This window comes from Triturus cristatus, chromosome 4_2 (genome assembly GCF_964204655.1).
Source record: "Triturus cristatus chromosome 4_2, aTriCri1.1, whole genome shotgun sequence".
Lineage (NCBI taxonomy): Eukaryota > Metazoa > Chordata > Amphibia > Caudata > Salamandridae > Triturus > Triturus cristatus.
Window position 1 is genome coordinate 343,816,254 of NC_140586.1, and position 16,463 is coordinate 343,832,716.

Consider the following 16,463-nt stretch of genomic DNA (forward strand, 5'->3'; position numbering starts at 1 on the left):
TCTGGGACATAGCCTATTTTTGCTATTTTTTGGTGCTTTCGACCTCCTTCCAGTTAATGGTAGAAATGGGTACAAAAGCAATAATGGATCCTGGGAAGCTATACATTTTAGAGAAGTAGACAACATTCTGAATTCAGCAAGGGGTCATTTGTGTAGATCCATCAAGGTTTCTTTATAGAAACTAACAGTTAAATATAGGATAAATTGAAAATTTGTTGCAAAAAAGCGCCTTTTGTGCCAACGTTTTCACCTGTAACTTCTTGTAATTATGACAGCTCTTTGAAAGCAATGTACCGTTACATCCGCTGGACATTACTGGTTGTGGGGATATATAGGACTTGTAGGTTCACCAAGAACCCGACGAACCCAGAGCCAAAAACTGAGCAGCAACTTTCAATGGTTTTTTATTATGTACCGGGTATATAGTAATTATTCTGTAAAAATGTGTACATGGAAAAATCGGTATGAAAGACACCTATGTATTTCTGAAATGGGAACAAAATATAGAGTTTAGAAACAGTAGATATTTGCACATTTCCGAATTTGGGAATACTCCTACTAGCATGAGAATTATCAGTCATTTTTTAGAATGAATTCTTTTTTACACAATGTCTTTCATTTGGAAGGCAGAAATGCATCGAAAGTCAATAGGTAATAACAGTTCCTTTACAAACCTAAATTACCCTAAGTCTCCCGATAAAAATGGTACCTCACTTGTAGGGGTAGGCATAGTGCCCACAACAGGAAATGGCTCAAAACCCAACGTGAACACACGACATTTTCACAATGCAAAATTACCCTTTTTTAGCAAAGTGCCTAGCTGTAGTTTTTTAACCCTAGCTCTGCCGGCACCTAGGGAAACCTAGCAAACCTATACATTTTTGAAAACTAGACCCCAGGGGAATCCAGGATGGGGTGACGTGACTGCCTCCCACCAGGTTCTGTTACCCAGAATCCCTTTCAAACCTAAAAAATTGCCAAAGAAACGTATTTTCCCCACATTTCTCTGGTGGAAAGTTCTGGAATCTGCGTGGATCCACAAATTTCCACACACCCCGCGTTCCCCAAAGTCTTCAGAGAAAAATGGTACCTCACTTGGTGGGTCAGCCTAGTGCCCGCGACAGGAAACGGCGCAAAACGTAACGTGGACACACCTCAATTTTGTAGCGAAAAATGTCCCTTTTTTGGCAAAGTGCCTAGCTGTAGTTTTTTAACCCTAGCTCTGCCGGCACCTAGGGAAACCTACCAGACCCACACATTTCTGAAAACTAGACACCCGGGGGATTCCATGGAGGTATGGCTTGCGTGGCTCCCCCAACGTTTCCTTACCCAGAATGCCCTGCAAACCTCAAATATAGCTGAAAAAATCACCCTTTTCACACATTTATGTGTGGGAAAGTTGTGGCATCACCGGGCTGACACAAATTTCCTACCACCCAGCGGTCCCCCGGGTCTCCCGATAAAAACGGTGCCTCACTCGTGTGGGAGGCCCAAGTACCCGCAACAGGCAAGGGCCCAAAACGTATTGAGGCGACATGAAAATTGCCCACATCAAAACGACCTGGTTTTACAAGGGGGGTCACCTGGGTTTTTGGCCCGGTGCTCGGCGGCCACCTAGGGGAATGTTAGAAATGGGGGTCTCTAGTTGGCACAGGTATGTACTTACGACAAGCAGCGACTCTCAATTCTAAGTCAGAGTAAGGGGATCACCTTTTCAAATAACCCCTGCTCACCCTTTAGGTAGTGTGGCGCAAGCAGTCAAGACTATTCTCAGGGCGTCATAGGTTAAGCATTTGTGAACACATACAGTAATACAATGACACACCACAAATGGACACCAGTCAAGGTTATATCAAAAATAGGTTTCTTTATATAAGGCTTAGCACAAGACCAGAAATGACCACAGTATTATTTCAAAGTTCAATGTTCTTGCAAAAAGGCTTAAAATGCAAAAATAGGCTTCTTTTACTCAATTCTGCTTCTTTTCAGGCTTTGTACGGTTCGTACCTGAGTGTACTACTCGTCCGCAGTAAAAACAAAGAAAGTACGAGTTAAACAATCGGTGCGGACTCCGGGGTCCGGGACGGGCACACGGCGTTGCGAACTGAACAAAGTACCTTTAGTTCGTGGGGTCCGCGACGGACAGTGCGGGACAAGTTGATGGGTCCAGGTCGTAGTTCGGCAGCGTACTCGGTCTGGTCCAGTCGCGGCGTCGGGACGTGACGTTGGTACGGGTGGATGAGCCGGATCAGCTTGCAGAGTCCGTGGCGTCGGCGTTCGGGCCGTACCTTCGGTGCGGATCAGCGGCGACACTTCTCGGCGCCGTACAGCGTACGGGGAGGATCAGCGTACTGCGGCTTCTCGGCTCTGAGTACGGCACGGTGCAGTACGTTGGCAGCGTATGGACTGTACCTGCGAGACAGCGAAGCTTGAGTCCGGCGTACAGGGTTCGGCAGCCAGGGATGTACGTCTCGAATCGGCGGGGAAGGTGAGGTGCAATGCAGCCGGGAGGGATACGGTGCGTACTAACGCTTATTGGTTCAGCGTAGACACACTGTGACATGGCTTCGCGGCTGATGTAGTACGAGGCGTACTGGGGCCAAATCCAGCGGGAAACAAGAAAGAATTGTCCAGGCAACTTTTTGAAGGCAGATGAGTCCAATGGTCCTGGGACTCAGTTTAGGGGGCAAGCTCTTCTTCCAAGCCCTTGGAGATAGTTGAAAAACAAAGTGCAAAGTCTCTTTCAGTCTTTTCCTCTCCTTTCTCAGCAAGGCACCAACTGCAGGCCAATCCCCCAGGTCAGGGAAAGTTACTCCTCCTTCAGCTTCTTCCAGGTCCTTCTAGTCAGGCAGAGTTCCTTCGTAGTTCAATCGGGATCTGATTTCTTAGGAGCAGGGCTCCTACATTTATACTCAGTTTCTTTTGTCTTTACAGGCCAGGGGGGCCTTTGCATAATCCCAATCCAGTTTTTTTCAGTGAGGAGCACTTTGTTGTTGAGACTCTGGCTTCTTCTTTCAGCAGGCAGGGCAGAGACATCAGACGCTCCCCAGGGGGTGGAGCCAGCATTGTGGAGGCAGAGCACTGTCCTATTCAGAGTCAAGGTGCACTCCTCCCACCCATCCTGGTGTAATCTTTCTATTCACCCCCTGGCAGCCCCAGCCTGTCTCCTGGAACTTCCCAGCCCTGTCACTCAAGCTACACACAAAGAAGATAGCCCTCCCCTCCAGAGGCGGACTGAAATGGTTAAGCCAGCAAATGCTAACTTTCTAAAAGTAGCATTTGCAAACACAGGATATTAAAATTAACTTTACTAAAAGATGTATTTTATTATTCTGAGTTCAGGCATACTAAACACAAATTTCTACCATGCTTCATGAGCCTGCTAGGATTATAGAGTGTTATAATCTAGCAGCCCATTCTGGCCTATGGAGAGTAGCCTTACAATAGTGAAAAACGAAAATGGCTGTAATTCACTATTAGGACATGCCACACACCTCAGGGCATGTCCTACCTTATCCTTACAATGCACCCTGCCCTAGGGCCTACCTTAGGGGTGACTAATATGAAGGTAAGGGAAGGTTTAGGGACTGGCAAGTGGGGACACTTGCCCAGTCAGCATGACAGTACCAGACTGCATGCAGGTTCTGCAATGGCAGACCTTAGACGCATTTTACCAGGCTGCTTCTGTGGGTGGCACAACCAGTGCTGCAAGCCCACTAGCAACATTTGGATATACAAGCCCTTGGCACCCCTGGTGCACTCTACTAGGGACTGATAGTAAACCAAATAAGCCAAACATGGAAGTCAATTGACATAATACATTTTACCATAGGGAGAGCATATGCACCTTAGCACTGATCAGCAGTGGTAAGGTGCCCAGAGTCATAAAACAGCCAACACCAGGTCAGAAAAAATACAGGAGGAAAGCAAAAAGTTTAGGGATGACCCTGCAAAAAGGGCCAAGTCCAACAGGGAACCTACCAAACCCACACATTTCTGAAAACTAGACACCCGGGGGATTCCAGGGAGGTATGGCTTGCGTGGATCCCCCAACGTTTCCTTACCCAGAACGCCCAGCAAACCTCAAATTTAGCTGAAAAAATCACCTTTTTCACACATTTTTGTGTGGGAAAGTTGTGGCATCACCGGGCTGACACAAATTTCCTACCCCGCGTCTCCCGATAAAAACAGTGCCTCACTCGTGTGGGAGGCCCAAGTACCAGCGACAGGCAAGGGCCCCCACCCCTATTTTTTTTTTTTACAATTCCCTGGTGTCTAGTGGTCTTTTTGCCCCCCCCCCCCCCCGGGGGGCAGAAAGGCTGTAATGGTGGTGGGTGGGTGGGGGCATTGGCGTGCCTGTTTCGGGCAGCCCCCACCCTAAAAAAAAAGAAATTAAATCCCTGGTGTATAGTGGGCTTTCTGCCCCCCGAAGGGGCAGATTAGGGGCCAATGCCCCATCTGCCCCCCGGGGGGGGGGGGCAGAAAGACTGATTATTGTGGGGTGGGGGCCCCCACCCCTATTTTTATTTTTTTGAAAATTCCCTGGTGTCTAGTGGGCTTTTTGCCTCCCCGGGGGGGCAGATTGGGGGCTACTGCCCCCCAGGGGGGGCAAAAAGACTAAATAATGCCCAAATTATTTGGGGGGAGCAAAGGCCCTTGCCCAAGGGAATGCTCCCCCCTCCCTGGTGTCTAGTGGGTGGATCCCTGCTTGGGGATCGCCCTCCTGTGGCGATCCCCAAGCAGGGATCCACTGGAAACCTGAAATGAACCTCTTGGCTCATTTCAGTTTCACTTTCACTGTAATGACGTCGGCGCGACGTGCGCGCCGATCGTCATTACAGTGAAAGGGGGGGGCCTCGGGAGCTGGGGAAGCAGCTCCCGAGGCTATTTGCAGTAAAAGGGAAGCCCGCACCAGAGGGATTCCCCAGTGAATGCCTCATGACGAGCTGGACTTGTCATGGGCACAGCGCGACTGTGCTCCATGACGAGTCCAGCTCGTCATGGGCACACAAGGGGTTAACATCCCAAAGACCCTCTAGTCTAATTGCGGCTAGCAAGGATTTCATACTTCGTATCCAGCCTATCTTTTTAAAATAATCGAGTGCACTAACTTCCATAAGGGCATTGGCGTACGGGAGCCACTCAGGAGTAGACGAGGCAAAACAGGAGAGGGCGTAGCTTAGGCTTATCTGTAATTGGGACTCTACCCAAGTCCAACCTTAATGGATCAGGTCATCTATCCCTTCAAAGCCCCACAGTTCAGCTCCATAGAGGGCTGAGCTTACTGCTTTGGAATCATAGATCTGGAGGGAGGCTGCCACTGGTTTACTGAATGAGGTTATCTGTTCTTTAATCGAGGCCTGACTAGTTGCCTATGCTTCAAGGACATCTTGGTCATGAGGGGCTTCCAAGACCTATATCTTCTGTAAGTGTGATATCTAGATAATCAATGGTGCTAACCCTTTCCATAGGAATACCTCCCAATAATAATTTACCTCTATAGGATTTGGGAGGATTAAGCAATAAAAGCTTTGTCTTTGATGTAATGACCTCTAATCCTAGTGTTTTGGAAACTAATAATGATCATCAGCAAACAATGTCACAACTAGGCCCGGGCGGTAAATTCCATTCTGCTCGTGGAATTTGGGTAATTTTGCATTACGCGGAGAACACGGAATTGCCAAAAATTCTGCGATCCGCGTCTTCGTGGAATTTTTTGCTTGTTCACTCTTTTTCAAAATGCGTGTTCGCGTGATATTTCTCCCTGAGCACGCACACAGCGTTCGCGAACAAGAAAAAGCATCCCGAACAGGTGGAACAAGCAATTACGCATGTTCGTGGAACTTTTGCTTGCTCGTGGAGATTTTTACCGCTTCGCCGAGCTTTGTATAGCGCAACTACGCAAATTCCGCCCACCCCTAGTCACAACTACCCTCCCCCCCCACACACACACACACACACACACACACACACACACACACACACAGTAAGGGCATCTGCTGGATTTTGAGAAAGCTACAGGGCAACACCATTCCCAAAGAGGGAAAAGGGTGTGGGTGCCAGGACACAGCCTGAACGTGTTCCCTTGCCAACATCAATTGGGTCAGTAAGCTGACCTTGGCCACCCCAGCATACCCTGGCAAAATTAGTCCCTTTGGTGTAGACATTAAAAACGTCGCGGGGGACGCCATTCTGGCCTTTGAGTTTGATACCTAAAATATCTGGGCTGCTAGATGGAAGTCTGCAAATTATACAATGGAGTGCAATGCCAACCCAGATTAACAACCCCCACGCAGGGCGACAAAGATCATGAAAATATGCTGGGCCATGGAACGTTACATAGCCTGGGGCATACACAGGGGATGTGCTCCAGCTTTCCTGGAGAATACAGATGTCAAAGGATTCAATATATTAGATCCAATCTAGAAGGCCATTTCCGACTTCACCCCGGCCACATTCCAGTACACCATTTGGAGTATACTAGGAGCCTTCTTCATGTTTAAAGAAATTGATCTCGACCCAACCTGAAGGTTTCCTACCTTGGCATAAGTCTGTGCTAGGCAAGCAGATGGTGCTCCTCTAGGCGACATTACTTTGATGTCCGATGGTTCCCATTCATGCGAGGCTCCAAGGGACAAAGAGGTATTAATATAGCCCTCAATCACTTGACTAAAATAATTCTGCAATCGTAAGAGACTCGGCAGGTTGGAACGGAAATGTACTGATAGAGCGGTGCTTCGATTGATGTATTAGAAAGACAGCTGCAGTCAGGGGATTATTAGAAAGACACCTGCCGTAAGGAGATTATTAGAAAGACACCTGCATTCAGGAGATTATTAGAAAGACAGCTGAAGTCAGGGGATTATTGGAAAGACAGCTGCAGTCAGGAGATTATTAGAAAGACAGCTGCAGTCAGGGGATTATTAGAAAAACAGCTGCAGTCAGGAGATTATTAGAAAGACAGCTGCAGTCAGGGGATTATTAGAAAGACACCTGCCGTAAGGAGATTATTAGAAAGACACCTGCATTCAGGAGATTATTAGAAAAACACCTGCATTCAGAAGATTATTAGAAAGACGGCTGCAGTCAGGAGATTATTTGAAAAACAGCTGCAGTCAGGAGATTATTCGAAAAACAGCTGCAGTCAGGAGATTATTAGAAAAACAGCTGCAGTCAAGAGATTATTAAAAAGACGGCTGCAGTCAGGAGATTATTAGAAAAATAGCTACAGTCAGGAGATTATTAGAAAAACAGCTGCAGTCAGGAGATTATTAGAAAAACAGCTGCAGTCAAGAGATTATTAGAAAGACGGCTGCAGTCAGGTGATTATTAGAAGTACAGCTGTAGTCATGAGATTATCAGTGGTTTTGGCAGTGCTGGCCTAAAGAGGCCTGACTGTTGCAATGGGAAGGGACTCTGCAGGTCAGGACTGAGATCCATTGGTAGAACTGTGTCCTGATTGATGAAACAGAACAGGAGCAAGTACTGGGGCATTACCAGGGAGTTTGGCGCCGATTTCTCTTGGAATTACTAGTGCAATGGCAACAGATTCTGCAGGGTAGATTTGTCATGTTTTGGAAGGGATATACATGCTTCCAATAGGACTGTTCTCTGGTGAGGTTTCAAGTACTGTGGTAGCGTCGTTAAACAGAAGGGTGTGTGATACATAATGCATAAATAGCAGGGACTAATGAAGACCAGTTTTTTTGGGTGCAGTGGGAGAGGATGTTGCAGGGCAGCACTTACGAGCACTGGCAAAACCTGATGTGTTTTTGTACTAGATCAGTCGAGAACTGAACAAAAAGAAATTAATAAAAATATGAATGAGAGATATGGTTCAGCAGATACGCGATGAGGCATAAAGGATATGTATTAAGAGACATAAGAGATGTAAGAGATGCAAGCTAAAAACAAGAGATAAAAGAAACAACATGAGAGTTGAGAAACAAAAATGATGAGAAAGGAGAGCTAAGTGGAAGCCATATCAGAGCGAACAGTGAGATAAACAAATATATGAGATATAAGAGGTAGGAGATAAGAGGTGAGAGGTAAGAGTAGTGATATCATTACTGATACCACAACAGATACTATAACAAACAAAATCTGCTAACAGATGAGATAATAAATACCGTAACAAGATAAGATAATTAACACCCTGACAGATGAGATAAGCTAATAAATACCGGATGGGATAAGATAAGATATTGATCATGCTTTCTTCCCCTATAAATCTTTTATTTCTTGTTTTTAGGAGCTTCTTCTGCCTGCCATCAGTGACTCACTACTTGTACCCCAGCCGTGGTACGTCTCATTTCTTCAGTCTGTTTCCCTATGTTCTTGAGCTGTGTTTGTGCTGGGTGGAGATGGGCAATATCAGTGGGGACCAGTAGGAATGAGGTGGAGAACATGGAGGTGTGACTGGTGGGTTGTGACCACAAGAAGTGCTGATGGAAGCAATGCTTCAAGCATGTTGTAAATATTGAGAGATAAGGATGGTGCACAATATAGCACAAATTACGTAGTTTCGGTCTTGTAACACAATCTTTATTTTCTTTTTACAGTACGGCACAGCCAACGCGTTTCGTTCCTACGGAACTTCGTCAGGGCTGAAAAGAATATATATACACACATAAAAACCTTTACAGTAGGTAGGACATACAAACATTACAACTGTTAGACATGTATATTTTAACATATATATGAACACATATATAAAACTCTAGACAATGCATAACATCACGATGGTTAAAACACATACACCATAACAAACGTAAACTTCTTCACATATTGGAAAAACATAATTTGCAGCACAAAAAAAAAAAAGAAAAAAAAATTAATAAAAGACTAAATACACAATCTCAAACACATATCACAACACATTTTGGAAGGAACCAATATTTTTACCTGTAAAATTACCAAAAGGGCACAAACATGTACAACCTCAAAGAACATGTAAAAATACATTAAAAGACATATACAAAAAATCCCAAGGATATGAAGACCAAAAAAGTTGCAGGTAGGTGTATATAAAGTGAGAATCTAAACAGTGTACCATGAGGACCTATCTACATACATAGAGAACACCTGCAAAAATTGGACCTCCAACATCCCATCTTATTGGTATAATACAAAATAAAGCGATCATTTGGTTAAGAGAAGGAGGCCATATGACCCTCTAAATACAAAAACGATATCATCATTATGGCAAATTGCAGCAACGTAAGAAAGCCTCAAATATCCTAACACAAGGACATCAATACTCGGTAATAGTCTCACCTTTTATTGCATCCGTTTAAGAAAGATCCTATATGTCCATTTCATTCTAACTTCCTGATATTGAAAGCAAAAATTGCGTTGATCTAAAATTAAGCAAAAGTGGGAAAGCAACGAGTCAAAACAAACACGTCAACTTGAGCTTTAAGTACGAGCAAGAGAGCATAAACAAACAAAATCACACGAAGTCAGAGTCTCAGTCCCATCTAGGTATTGGTTTCAATCGCCTCAAAAAAACAAGCCAATAGATAATCGGTAATTGCACATTGTCCTTTCCTAGTGTCAATAAACAAGGAATAGGGACATATTTCTGTCCCTATCCACAAAGAGTCCGAGAAACAAGGTGTTTATAGTAGGCGTCTTATACATTTTTGAGCAACCACCATAGAGCAATGAGACTTAGCATAGGGTACTCGTAGATATCACAATGCAGATCCAATGTAATCGTATTGGTTCAGACACATACCAGGGAAAAAACCCTATCCGTGCTAATATATGCGCACGGACATTGGTCGAACACGATAAATAAATAGTTAAAAAATAACGATGTCCGCTTACCTCCCAGTATAACGAGATAAACGTAATCCTCACGATAGAACGAATATCGGTCCTATCCAATCATAAGTTTCATTTCTAAAGTGTTGCACGCTAAGAGTGCACACCCACGTTCTGTAATAAATAACATCCCATATGGTGAGATGATAAGAATCCGACGCAATTGCAGTGAGGAGGACACATTTAAGACCCACATCAATGACACCATTGGGAGATTCAGTAAACGGGGGTACGAAAAGAAAGTCCTAATGAAGGCGGAACGGAGAATTCATAATGTAAGCAGAAACGATACGTTATTGGACAAGCCTACTAGGGAGGGTACCAACTCTGGAATTAGGTTTGTCACCCAATATACTACACATAGTAGTGCCATCTTCAACATTTTCCGTAGACATTGGTCCCTTTTGACGGAAATTCCGGGACTTAACGAGTCAATTGAGAATAGACCCTCCATTACTTACAGAAGGGGGAGAGCCCTTAAAAGTACACTATGCCCGAGTTATGTTACAACACCCAAAAGTACACTTTCCTGGCTGTCTGAGAAACCAAAGGGTTTCTTTACTTGTGGAATGTGTAATGTTTGCCCGATGGGCAAGAATAAGACGCTTGATTTTTGTTACAATACCAGTAGGAATTATGTGATCAATTACTTCTTGAATTGTAATACTACATATGTGGTTTATGTTCTAGGTTGCAATTGTGGAATCATTTACGTTGGTAGCACTATTCGTAGTCTTAAAATAAGAATGCAGGAACACCGACGTGCAATCAAAACTAAAGATACGAGATATCCCATAACGAACCACTATGCGCAAGAACACCCTTGTGATCAGTCTTTCTGGTTCCATGCCATTGATCATGTCCCGGTACTAACGAGAGGTGGTAATAGGGAACTATTTTTGCGTCAAAAAGAATCAAAATGGATATGTAATCTAAGGGCCACTAGTCTGGGGCATAATACGGATTGTGAAATGCACTACTTTCTTTGTAATTTATCTACTACAATCCCGGATATATGTAGGAGATATATCAAGTAAACACAATGTTTCTGATTATAGTTACATAAGTTGTTTGTTGATTTACTCCACAGCGACTTAACATCTCCCAAAATGATTATGATGTGAGTGAGTTCATTATTTTAATCCTTTGCCCCTGGCAAATTGCTTTCCACACAGATGAGGATTGTCTTCCTATGGTTTTGGTTTCTTTCAGGTCTATGTTTAAGTATCTGTTGTACAGTAGACTTATACACACAGATCTCATTTCTGGTTTAGTAATGTACGTGCGGGTCCTATTTGGAGACTCATACTAGATTTAATCTGTCCCATGATCTCTCGTCTCAGTACTATATATGGTACTTACCTATGAACAACGTTGTCCCTTACAAAAATATAATATTTCCGTTTGTGTTGAGATCATGGTGTGGTGATCGGTTGGAATTATGGATACTTCTCTGGAGTAGTTATTTCCACCAACTTTAATACTCCAATATGGCGCGTGTGTCCACTCTTGGTTTCTATCTGCCATGTCTAGCACACCGGGTTTATGTCTGGGGGTGTGATTGTTCTTTTTTAAATCGTGATCACCATAATTTTTAATATATTCTAATATATCAGACGTATAATTGGTTCGGAGATTTTTTTCTAAAATATAAACCTTTTACGTATCGGTTCTCTAAATATAAAGTGTGCCAATGAAATATCGCTTTATGACTTTATTATGTCTGTCGTCATTTGGCTAACATTTTAAATGATTGTACTTGCCGTATATTTGATTTAGAATAATATGGTAGACGTTTATTCATCAATATTGAGCTTACTGTGAGCTCCTGATACTATTACAATATGGCGCACTATTTGCGCTTGTATTTATCAATGGTCGACGTGGTGTGACATGTGACCTGGGGAGAGGCATGGCGGGTAATCTGAGGGATTTTAGAACGCGAAAGCGGCAATGGCGGGTTACTCAAATTTGCTTGAAACACTACGAGTGGACCGTTATTATGGTCGGCATGGAGACTTTCCAGGTTAGGACATGGTTTTCTTTGTGTTGTATTGTTTATTTATCCGGAAGATGAAACTATTGCCTAACGTAATTTTGTCGTGTTTGGGGTGATACCATGTATTTATTATCTCTTTGGTTTGGCACTTTAGAAATGAAACTTATGATTGGATAGGACCGATATTCGTTCTATCGTGAGGATTACGTTTATCTCGTTATACTGGGAGGTAAGCGGACATCGTTATTTTTTAACTATTTATTTATCGTGTTCGACCAATGTCCGTGCGCATATATTAGCACAGATAGGGTTTTTTCCCTGGTATGTGTCTGAACCAATACGATTACATTGGATCTGCATTGTGATATCTACGAGTACCCTATGCTAAGTCTCTTTGCTCTATGATGGTTGCTCAAATATGTATAAGACGCCTACTATAAACACCCTGTTTCTCGGACTCTTTGTGGATAGGGACAGAAATATGTCCCTATTCCTTGTTTATTGACACTAGGAAAGGACAATGTGCAATTACCGATTATCTATTGGCTTGTTTTTTTGAGGCGATTGAAACCAATACCTAGATGGGACTGAGACTCTGACTTCGTGTGATTTCGTTTGTTTATGCTCTCTTGCTCGTACTTAAAGCTCAAGTTGACGTGTTTGTTTTGACTCGTTGCTTTCCCACTTTTGCTTAATTTTAGATCAACGCAATTTTTGCTTTCAATATCAGGAAGTTAGAATGAAATGGACACATAGGATCTTTCTTAAACGGATGCAATAAAAGGTGAGACTATTACCGAGTATTGATGTCCTTGTGTTAGGATATTTGAGGCCTTCTTACGTTGCTGCACTTTGCCACAATGATGATCTCGTTTTTGTATTTAGAGGGTCATATGGCCTCCTTCTCTTAACCAAATGATCGCTTTATTTTGTATTATACCAATAAGATGGGATGTTGGAGGTCCAATTTTTGCAGGTGTTCTCTATGTATGTAGATAGGTCCTCATGGTACACTGTTTAGATTCTCACTTTATATACACCTACCTGCAACTTTTTTGGTCTTCATATCCTTGGGATTTTTTGTATATGTCTTTTAATGTATTTTTACATGTTCTTTGAGGTTGTACATGTTTGTGCCCTTTTGGTAATTTTACAGGTAAAAATATTGGTTCCTTCCAAAATGTGTTGTGATATGTGTTTGAGATTGTGTATTTAGTCTTTTATTAATTTTTTTTTTCTTTTTTTTTTGTGCTGCAAATTATGTTTTTCCAATATGTGAAGAAGTTTACGTTTGTTATGGTGTATGTGTTTTAACCATCCTGATGTTATGCATTGTCTAGAGTTTTATATATGTGTTCATATATATGTTAAAATATACATGTCTAACAGTTGTAATGTTTGTATGTCCTACCTACTGTAAAGGTTTTTATGTGTATATATATTCTTTTCAGCCCTGACGAAGTTCCGTAGGAACGAAACGCGTTGGCTGTGCCGTACTGTAAAAAGAAAATAAAGATTGTGTCACAAGACCGAAACTACGTAATTTGTGCTATATTGTGCACCGTCCTTATCTCTCAACATTTTGTATCTGCGATTGCAGTGGACCAAAGTGTAGCACGCTCCGGACGTCGTGTGCACAAATCAAGACTTCACCAAGTGACTCAGAAACGGGGTGTGCTTAGCCATGGTCAGCTACACTGTCTTTTTTTATTCATGTTGTAAATATGCTATGGGTCTAGCAAATATCCAATTAGAAGGAAGGCAGTTATATTGTGATTTTATTCCGTCCAGTGATAGGGTTATTTTTTTTAAATAACTATTTTTCTTTCTCATCAAGATCACAATGTAATGATTAAGTGTGATTTCTTGCTGGTTTGATATCATTACAGTGAATCTAAACTTTAATATTCCCCAGTCATATGCTTTGTTGAGATCGATTAATATTTTAATGCTGTAGCCTAGCTACTGTCTCATTGTTGGTGATGCAACACCCCGTGCCGCTTCCTCTCTGAAAATTTACAGCCAAGAAGTTACAGCTTCAATGTTTTTCAACAAGGCTGCAAGCGGCTGCTAAAGCTGCCAACATATATTGCAACACTGCAGTGCTGCAGATCATAGCGGCGTTGCAGACCATAGTGGCGGGCAGCAGGGTTGACCAGTGCCTGATTTGCACAGCTTGGAGCCTGGAGCAGTTCAGGAGTAGTTTGGAAGCAGTTTAGAGCTAAGACTGGCACAGTCAAAGATGATGTGTGGTGAATTGCAGTGGCCTTTAACGAGCAGTACCCCGCCGGAAATCTGCCAAAAAGCCTGCCAGAAACCAATCCAGAGCAACTGGGTCGTCAGGGTGTCCCACTACAAGTATTAAGCACATTTAAAATCCTGGCCACCCTGGCAAAAAAAGATTGTTTATCTGCTCTGCTAACTTTGCCAGCTTAGGCTGCTTTACTTGAATTGTGTATCATGCTACAATCTGAATGGCCAGGAAGGCCTACTGTTGATGCATCACTAGTACTAGCTGCTGTACTGTGACTGATACACAATCATACCAGAAGTTACCATTGCCTAGGTTAACCAGACATCCAAAATTTTCCTGGTTCTTTCTGCTGTTTTACCATCTGTCCTGGAAGATTAGGGCAAATTTGGTTCATCTGGTTTTTGGATAGGGTCGACTGAAAACAATGGGAGGCATGTTTATATGTGATACAAAGTAGTGTTTGTTAGCAGCAGTTATAGGAAAGCAATTTAATTAAAATGTATTTTGTTGGTTTAAAAAAATTGCATTTTGTTTATTTGCTTAATATCTCTTCTGTGATTCTAGATTACTGAGCGCTGTCATGCTGTGTCTCCCAGTTGCTGTTAGATTGGATATACTGTTTTGTGCTACTACAGCCAGAACACCAGTGCAGAGTTACAATTTCAACGCTCAAACTGATTGAATGCTTCAAAGTCATACCTCTCTGATCTTTAAGTGGAGAATCATCCTTTTTGCCTTTTCCTATTAAAACACCACCCAATGAACTTGAACCAAAAAACCCATGCTGAGGATCTCATCTGACTCTTTCCCTCCTGATGATGAAGATTTCAACAGTATGGAGCCACATAATACCGCTGCCACTTCTCAGACATCCATGCATAGTAGAGAGTTGTTCTGGGTGAACCCATTTGGAGGAAGTCTTTCAAAGACTATCACGGTACCAGTTGAGAGTTGAAAGAGCAAGTACATCTGGGATAGTCCAAGAAGGGTGTACTCATGAAATTGCTGTATAGGCATGACCTATCCTGTGAAGGCAAAAGGGAACACTTAACAATTAAATGACTGAGTTCCATAGATATTCCCATTAGTTTTCAATCATCCTCATTGTATACCATAAACATATGTGCAGATTCTTGGACCAGAGGCAAAGGAGTAGTGATGTTTTCCTGGGAATACAAAAGCATGAAGGTTTAAAGGACATTGAGGAGGTGCTAAATGTAGCTAGCTAAAACGTAAATCTGTATGAAGATACAAAAGCTTATATGGACTAAGCTAATAATCATAGCGGAAACGGATACTGCCCACAACTGGCCCAGTTCGCAGCTCAGATTGTGACGGTCATGGTCCATACGATGATTACCAAAGTCTGAAGATGCCAAGGAGAACTGACTGGAAGATTCTCTTGGTTACACAAATATTAAATGATTGTCTCACTGTGCAGATCATTTGTATCAGACCATGCTTGCCAGTATATGAGGCCATTATGGTGGAACAGTTGCTTTACGTTTAAAGGTGAGTTGGTCCAATAGCACCTCACCCTATTCTTAGAAAACTCTACACAGGTGTGGTGTATATTCACCCCCAATAATCTCAAGAAATACCACCAATTTCCTATACAATAAACATTCAGTTTCCGTTATAGTTGTATGTATCCTTTGTTATGCCCAAATAAAGTTACTTGAGTTGACCTTGCTGTTTGTGTTTATGATCTGTGTCTCATCATCTGCTGTGTATCTATTTGTAATATAATGTCATGCAAAGGGCGATCTAAAAGATTGAGTGGGTGCTGGTGCTGTTTAACCAGCAGGGGGAAGCGGATTGTCAGAGACACCACTGTCACACTTACTGATGTTGTGAAAGGTAAGCTCATGTGCTAAAATGTAATGCCACCATCACATCACAGTAGAATACTCTATGTCACTAACCACTCTCCCATAAGGGGCCTGATTTGAATCTGGTGGAGCGGTATCCCTGGGAGGGAGATTACCCTGCCTGGCTTAGTGCTCCTGTACCTGAAGTTCTCAGGTGTGGAGGATTTGATTTTACCTGCTGACCAGTAAAACTAAATGAGGTTGTGGCTGCAACAGCTGTCATGTCTTGTCTTGGTTCTAGTTAACTGCACATCCCTGAGTTGGCGAGTCTTATAGTTTGCACAAAGTGAACAAGAGCCAAGTCTGGCAGATGCTACAACAGACTACACCTTCTCTTCCCATAAGTGCAGTTGGAGTAATGGCCAGAGCATCACTGACTAAAAATGTTTGTCTGGAGCACAGGAGGAATATTAATAGTACAAAGAGTAACTCAAGGTTTGTTTTGTTAAATCATAAAGATAATCCTCCATATTTATAAGGTACCAATATTTGTCTTCTTCCAACCAGTAGG

At 42.7% G+C, this 16,463-nt stretch overlaps 1 long non-coding RNA gene across 1 annotated transcript in view; it reads left to right on the forward strand.

Moving 5' to 3' along the window:
* The window catches only part of LOC146833848 (uncharacterized), a 36,765-nt gene extending 20,997 nt beyond the window's left edge, over positions 1–15,768 (forward strand). The window contains exons 4-5 of the long non-coding RNA XR_014960276.1: positions 8,252–8,301; positions 14,646–15,768. This is a non-coding gene — a long non-coding RNA (uncharacterized LOC146833848). The remainder of the gene's footprint in view (positions 1–8,251; positions 8,302–14,645) is intronic.
* Positions 15,769–16,463: the final 695 nt, after the last annotated feature.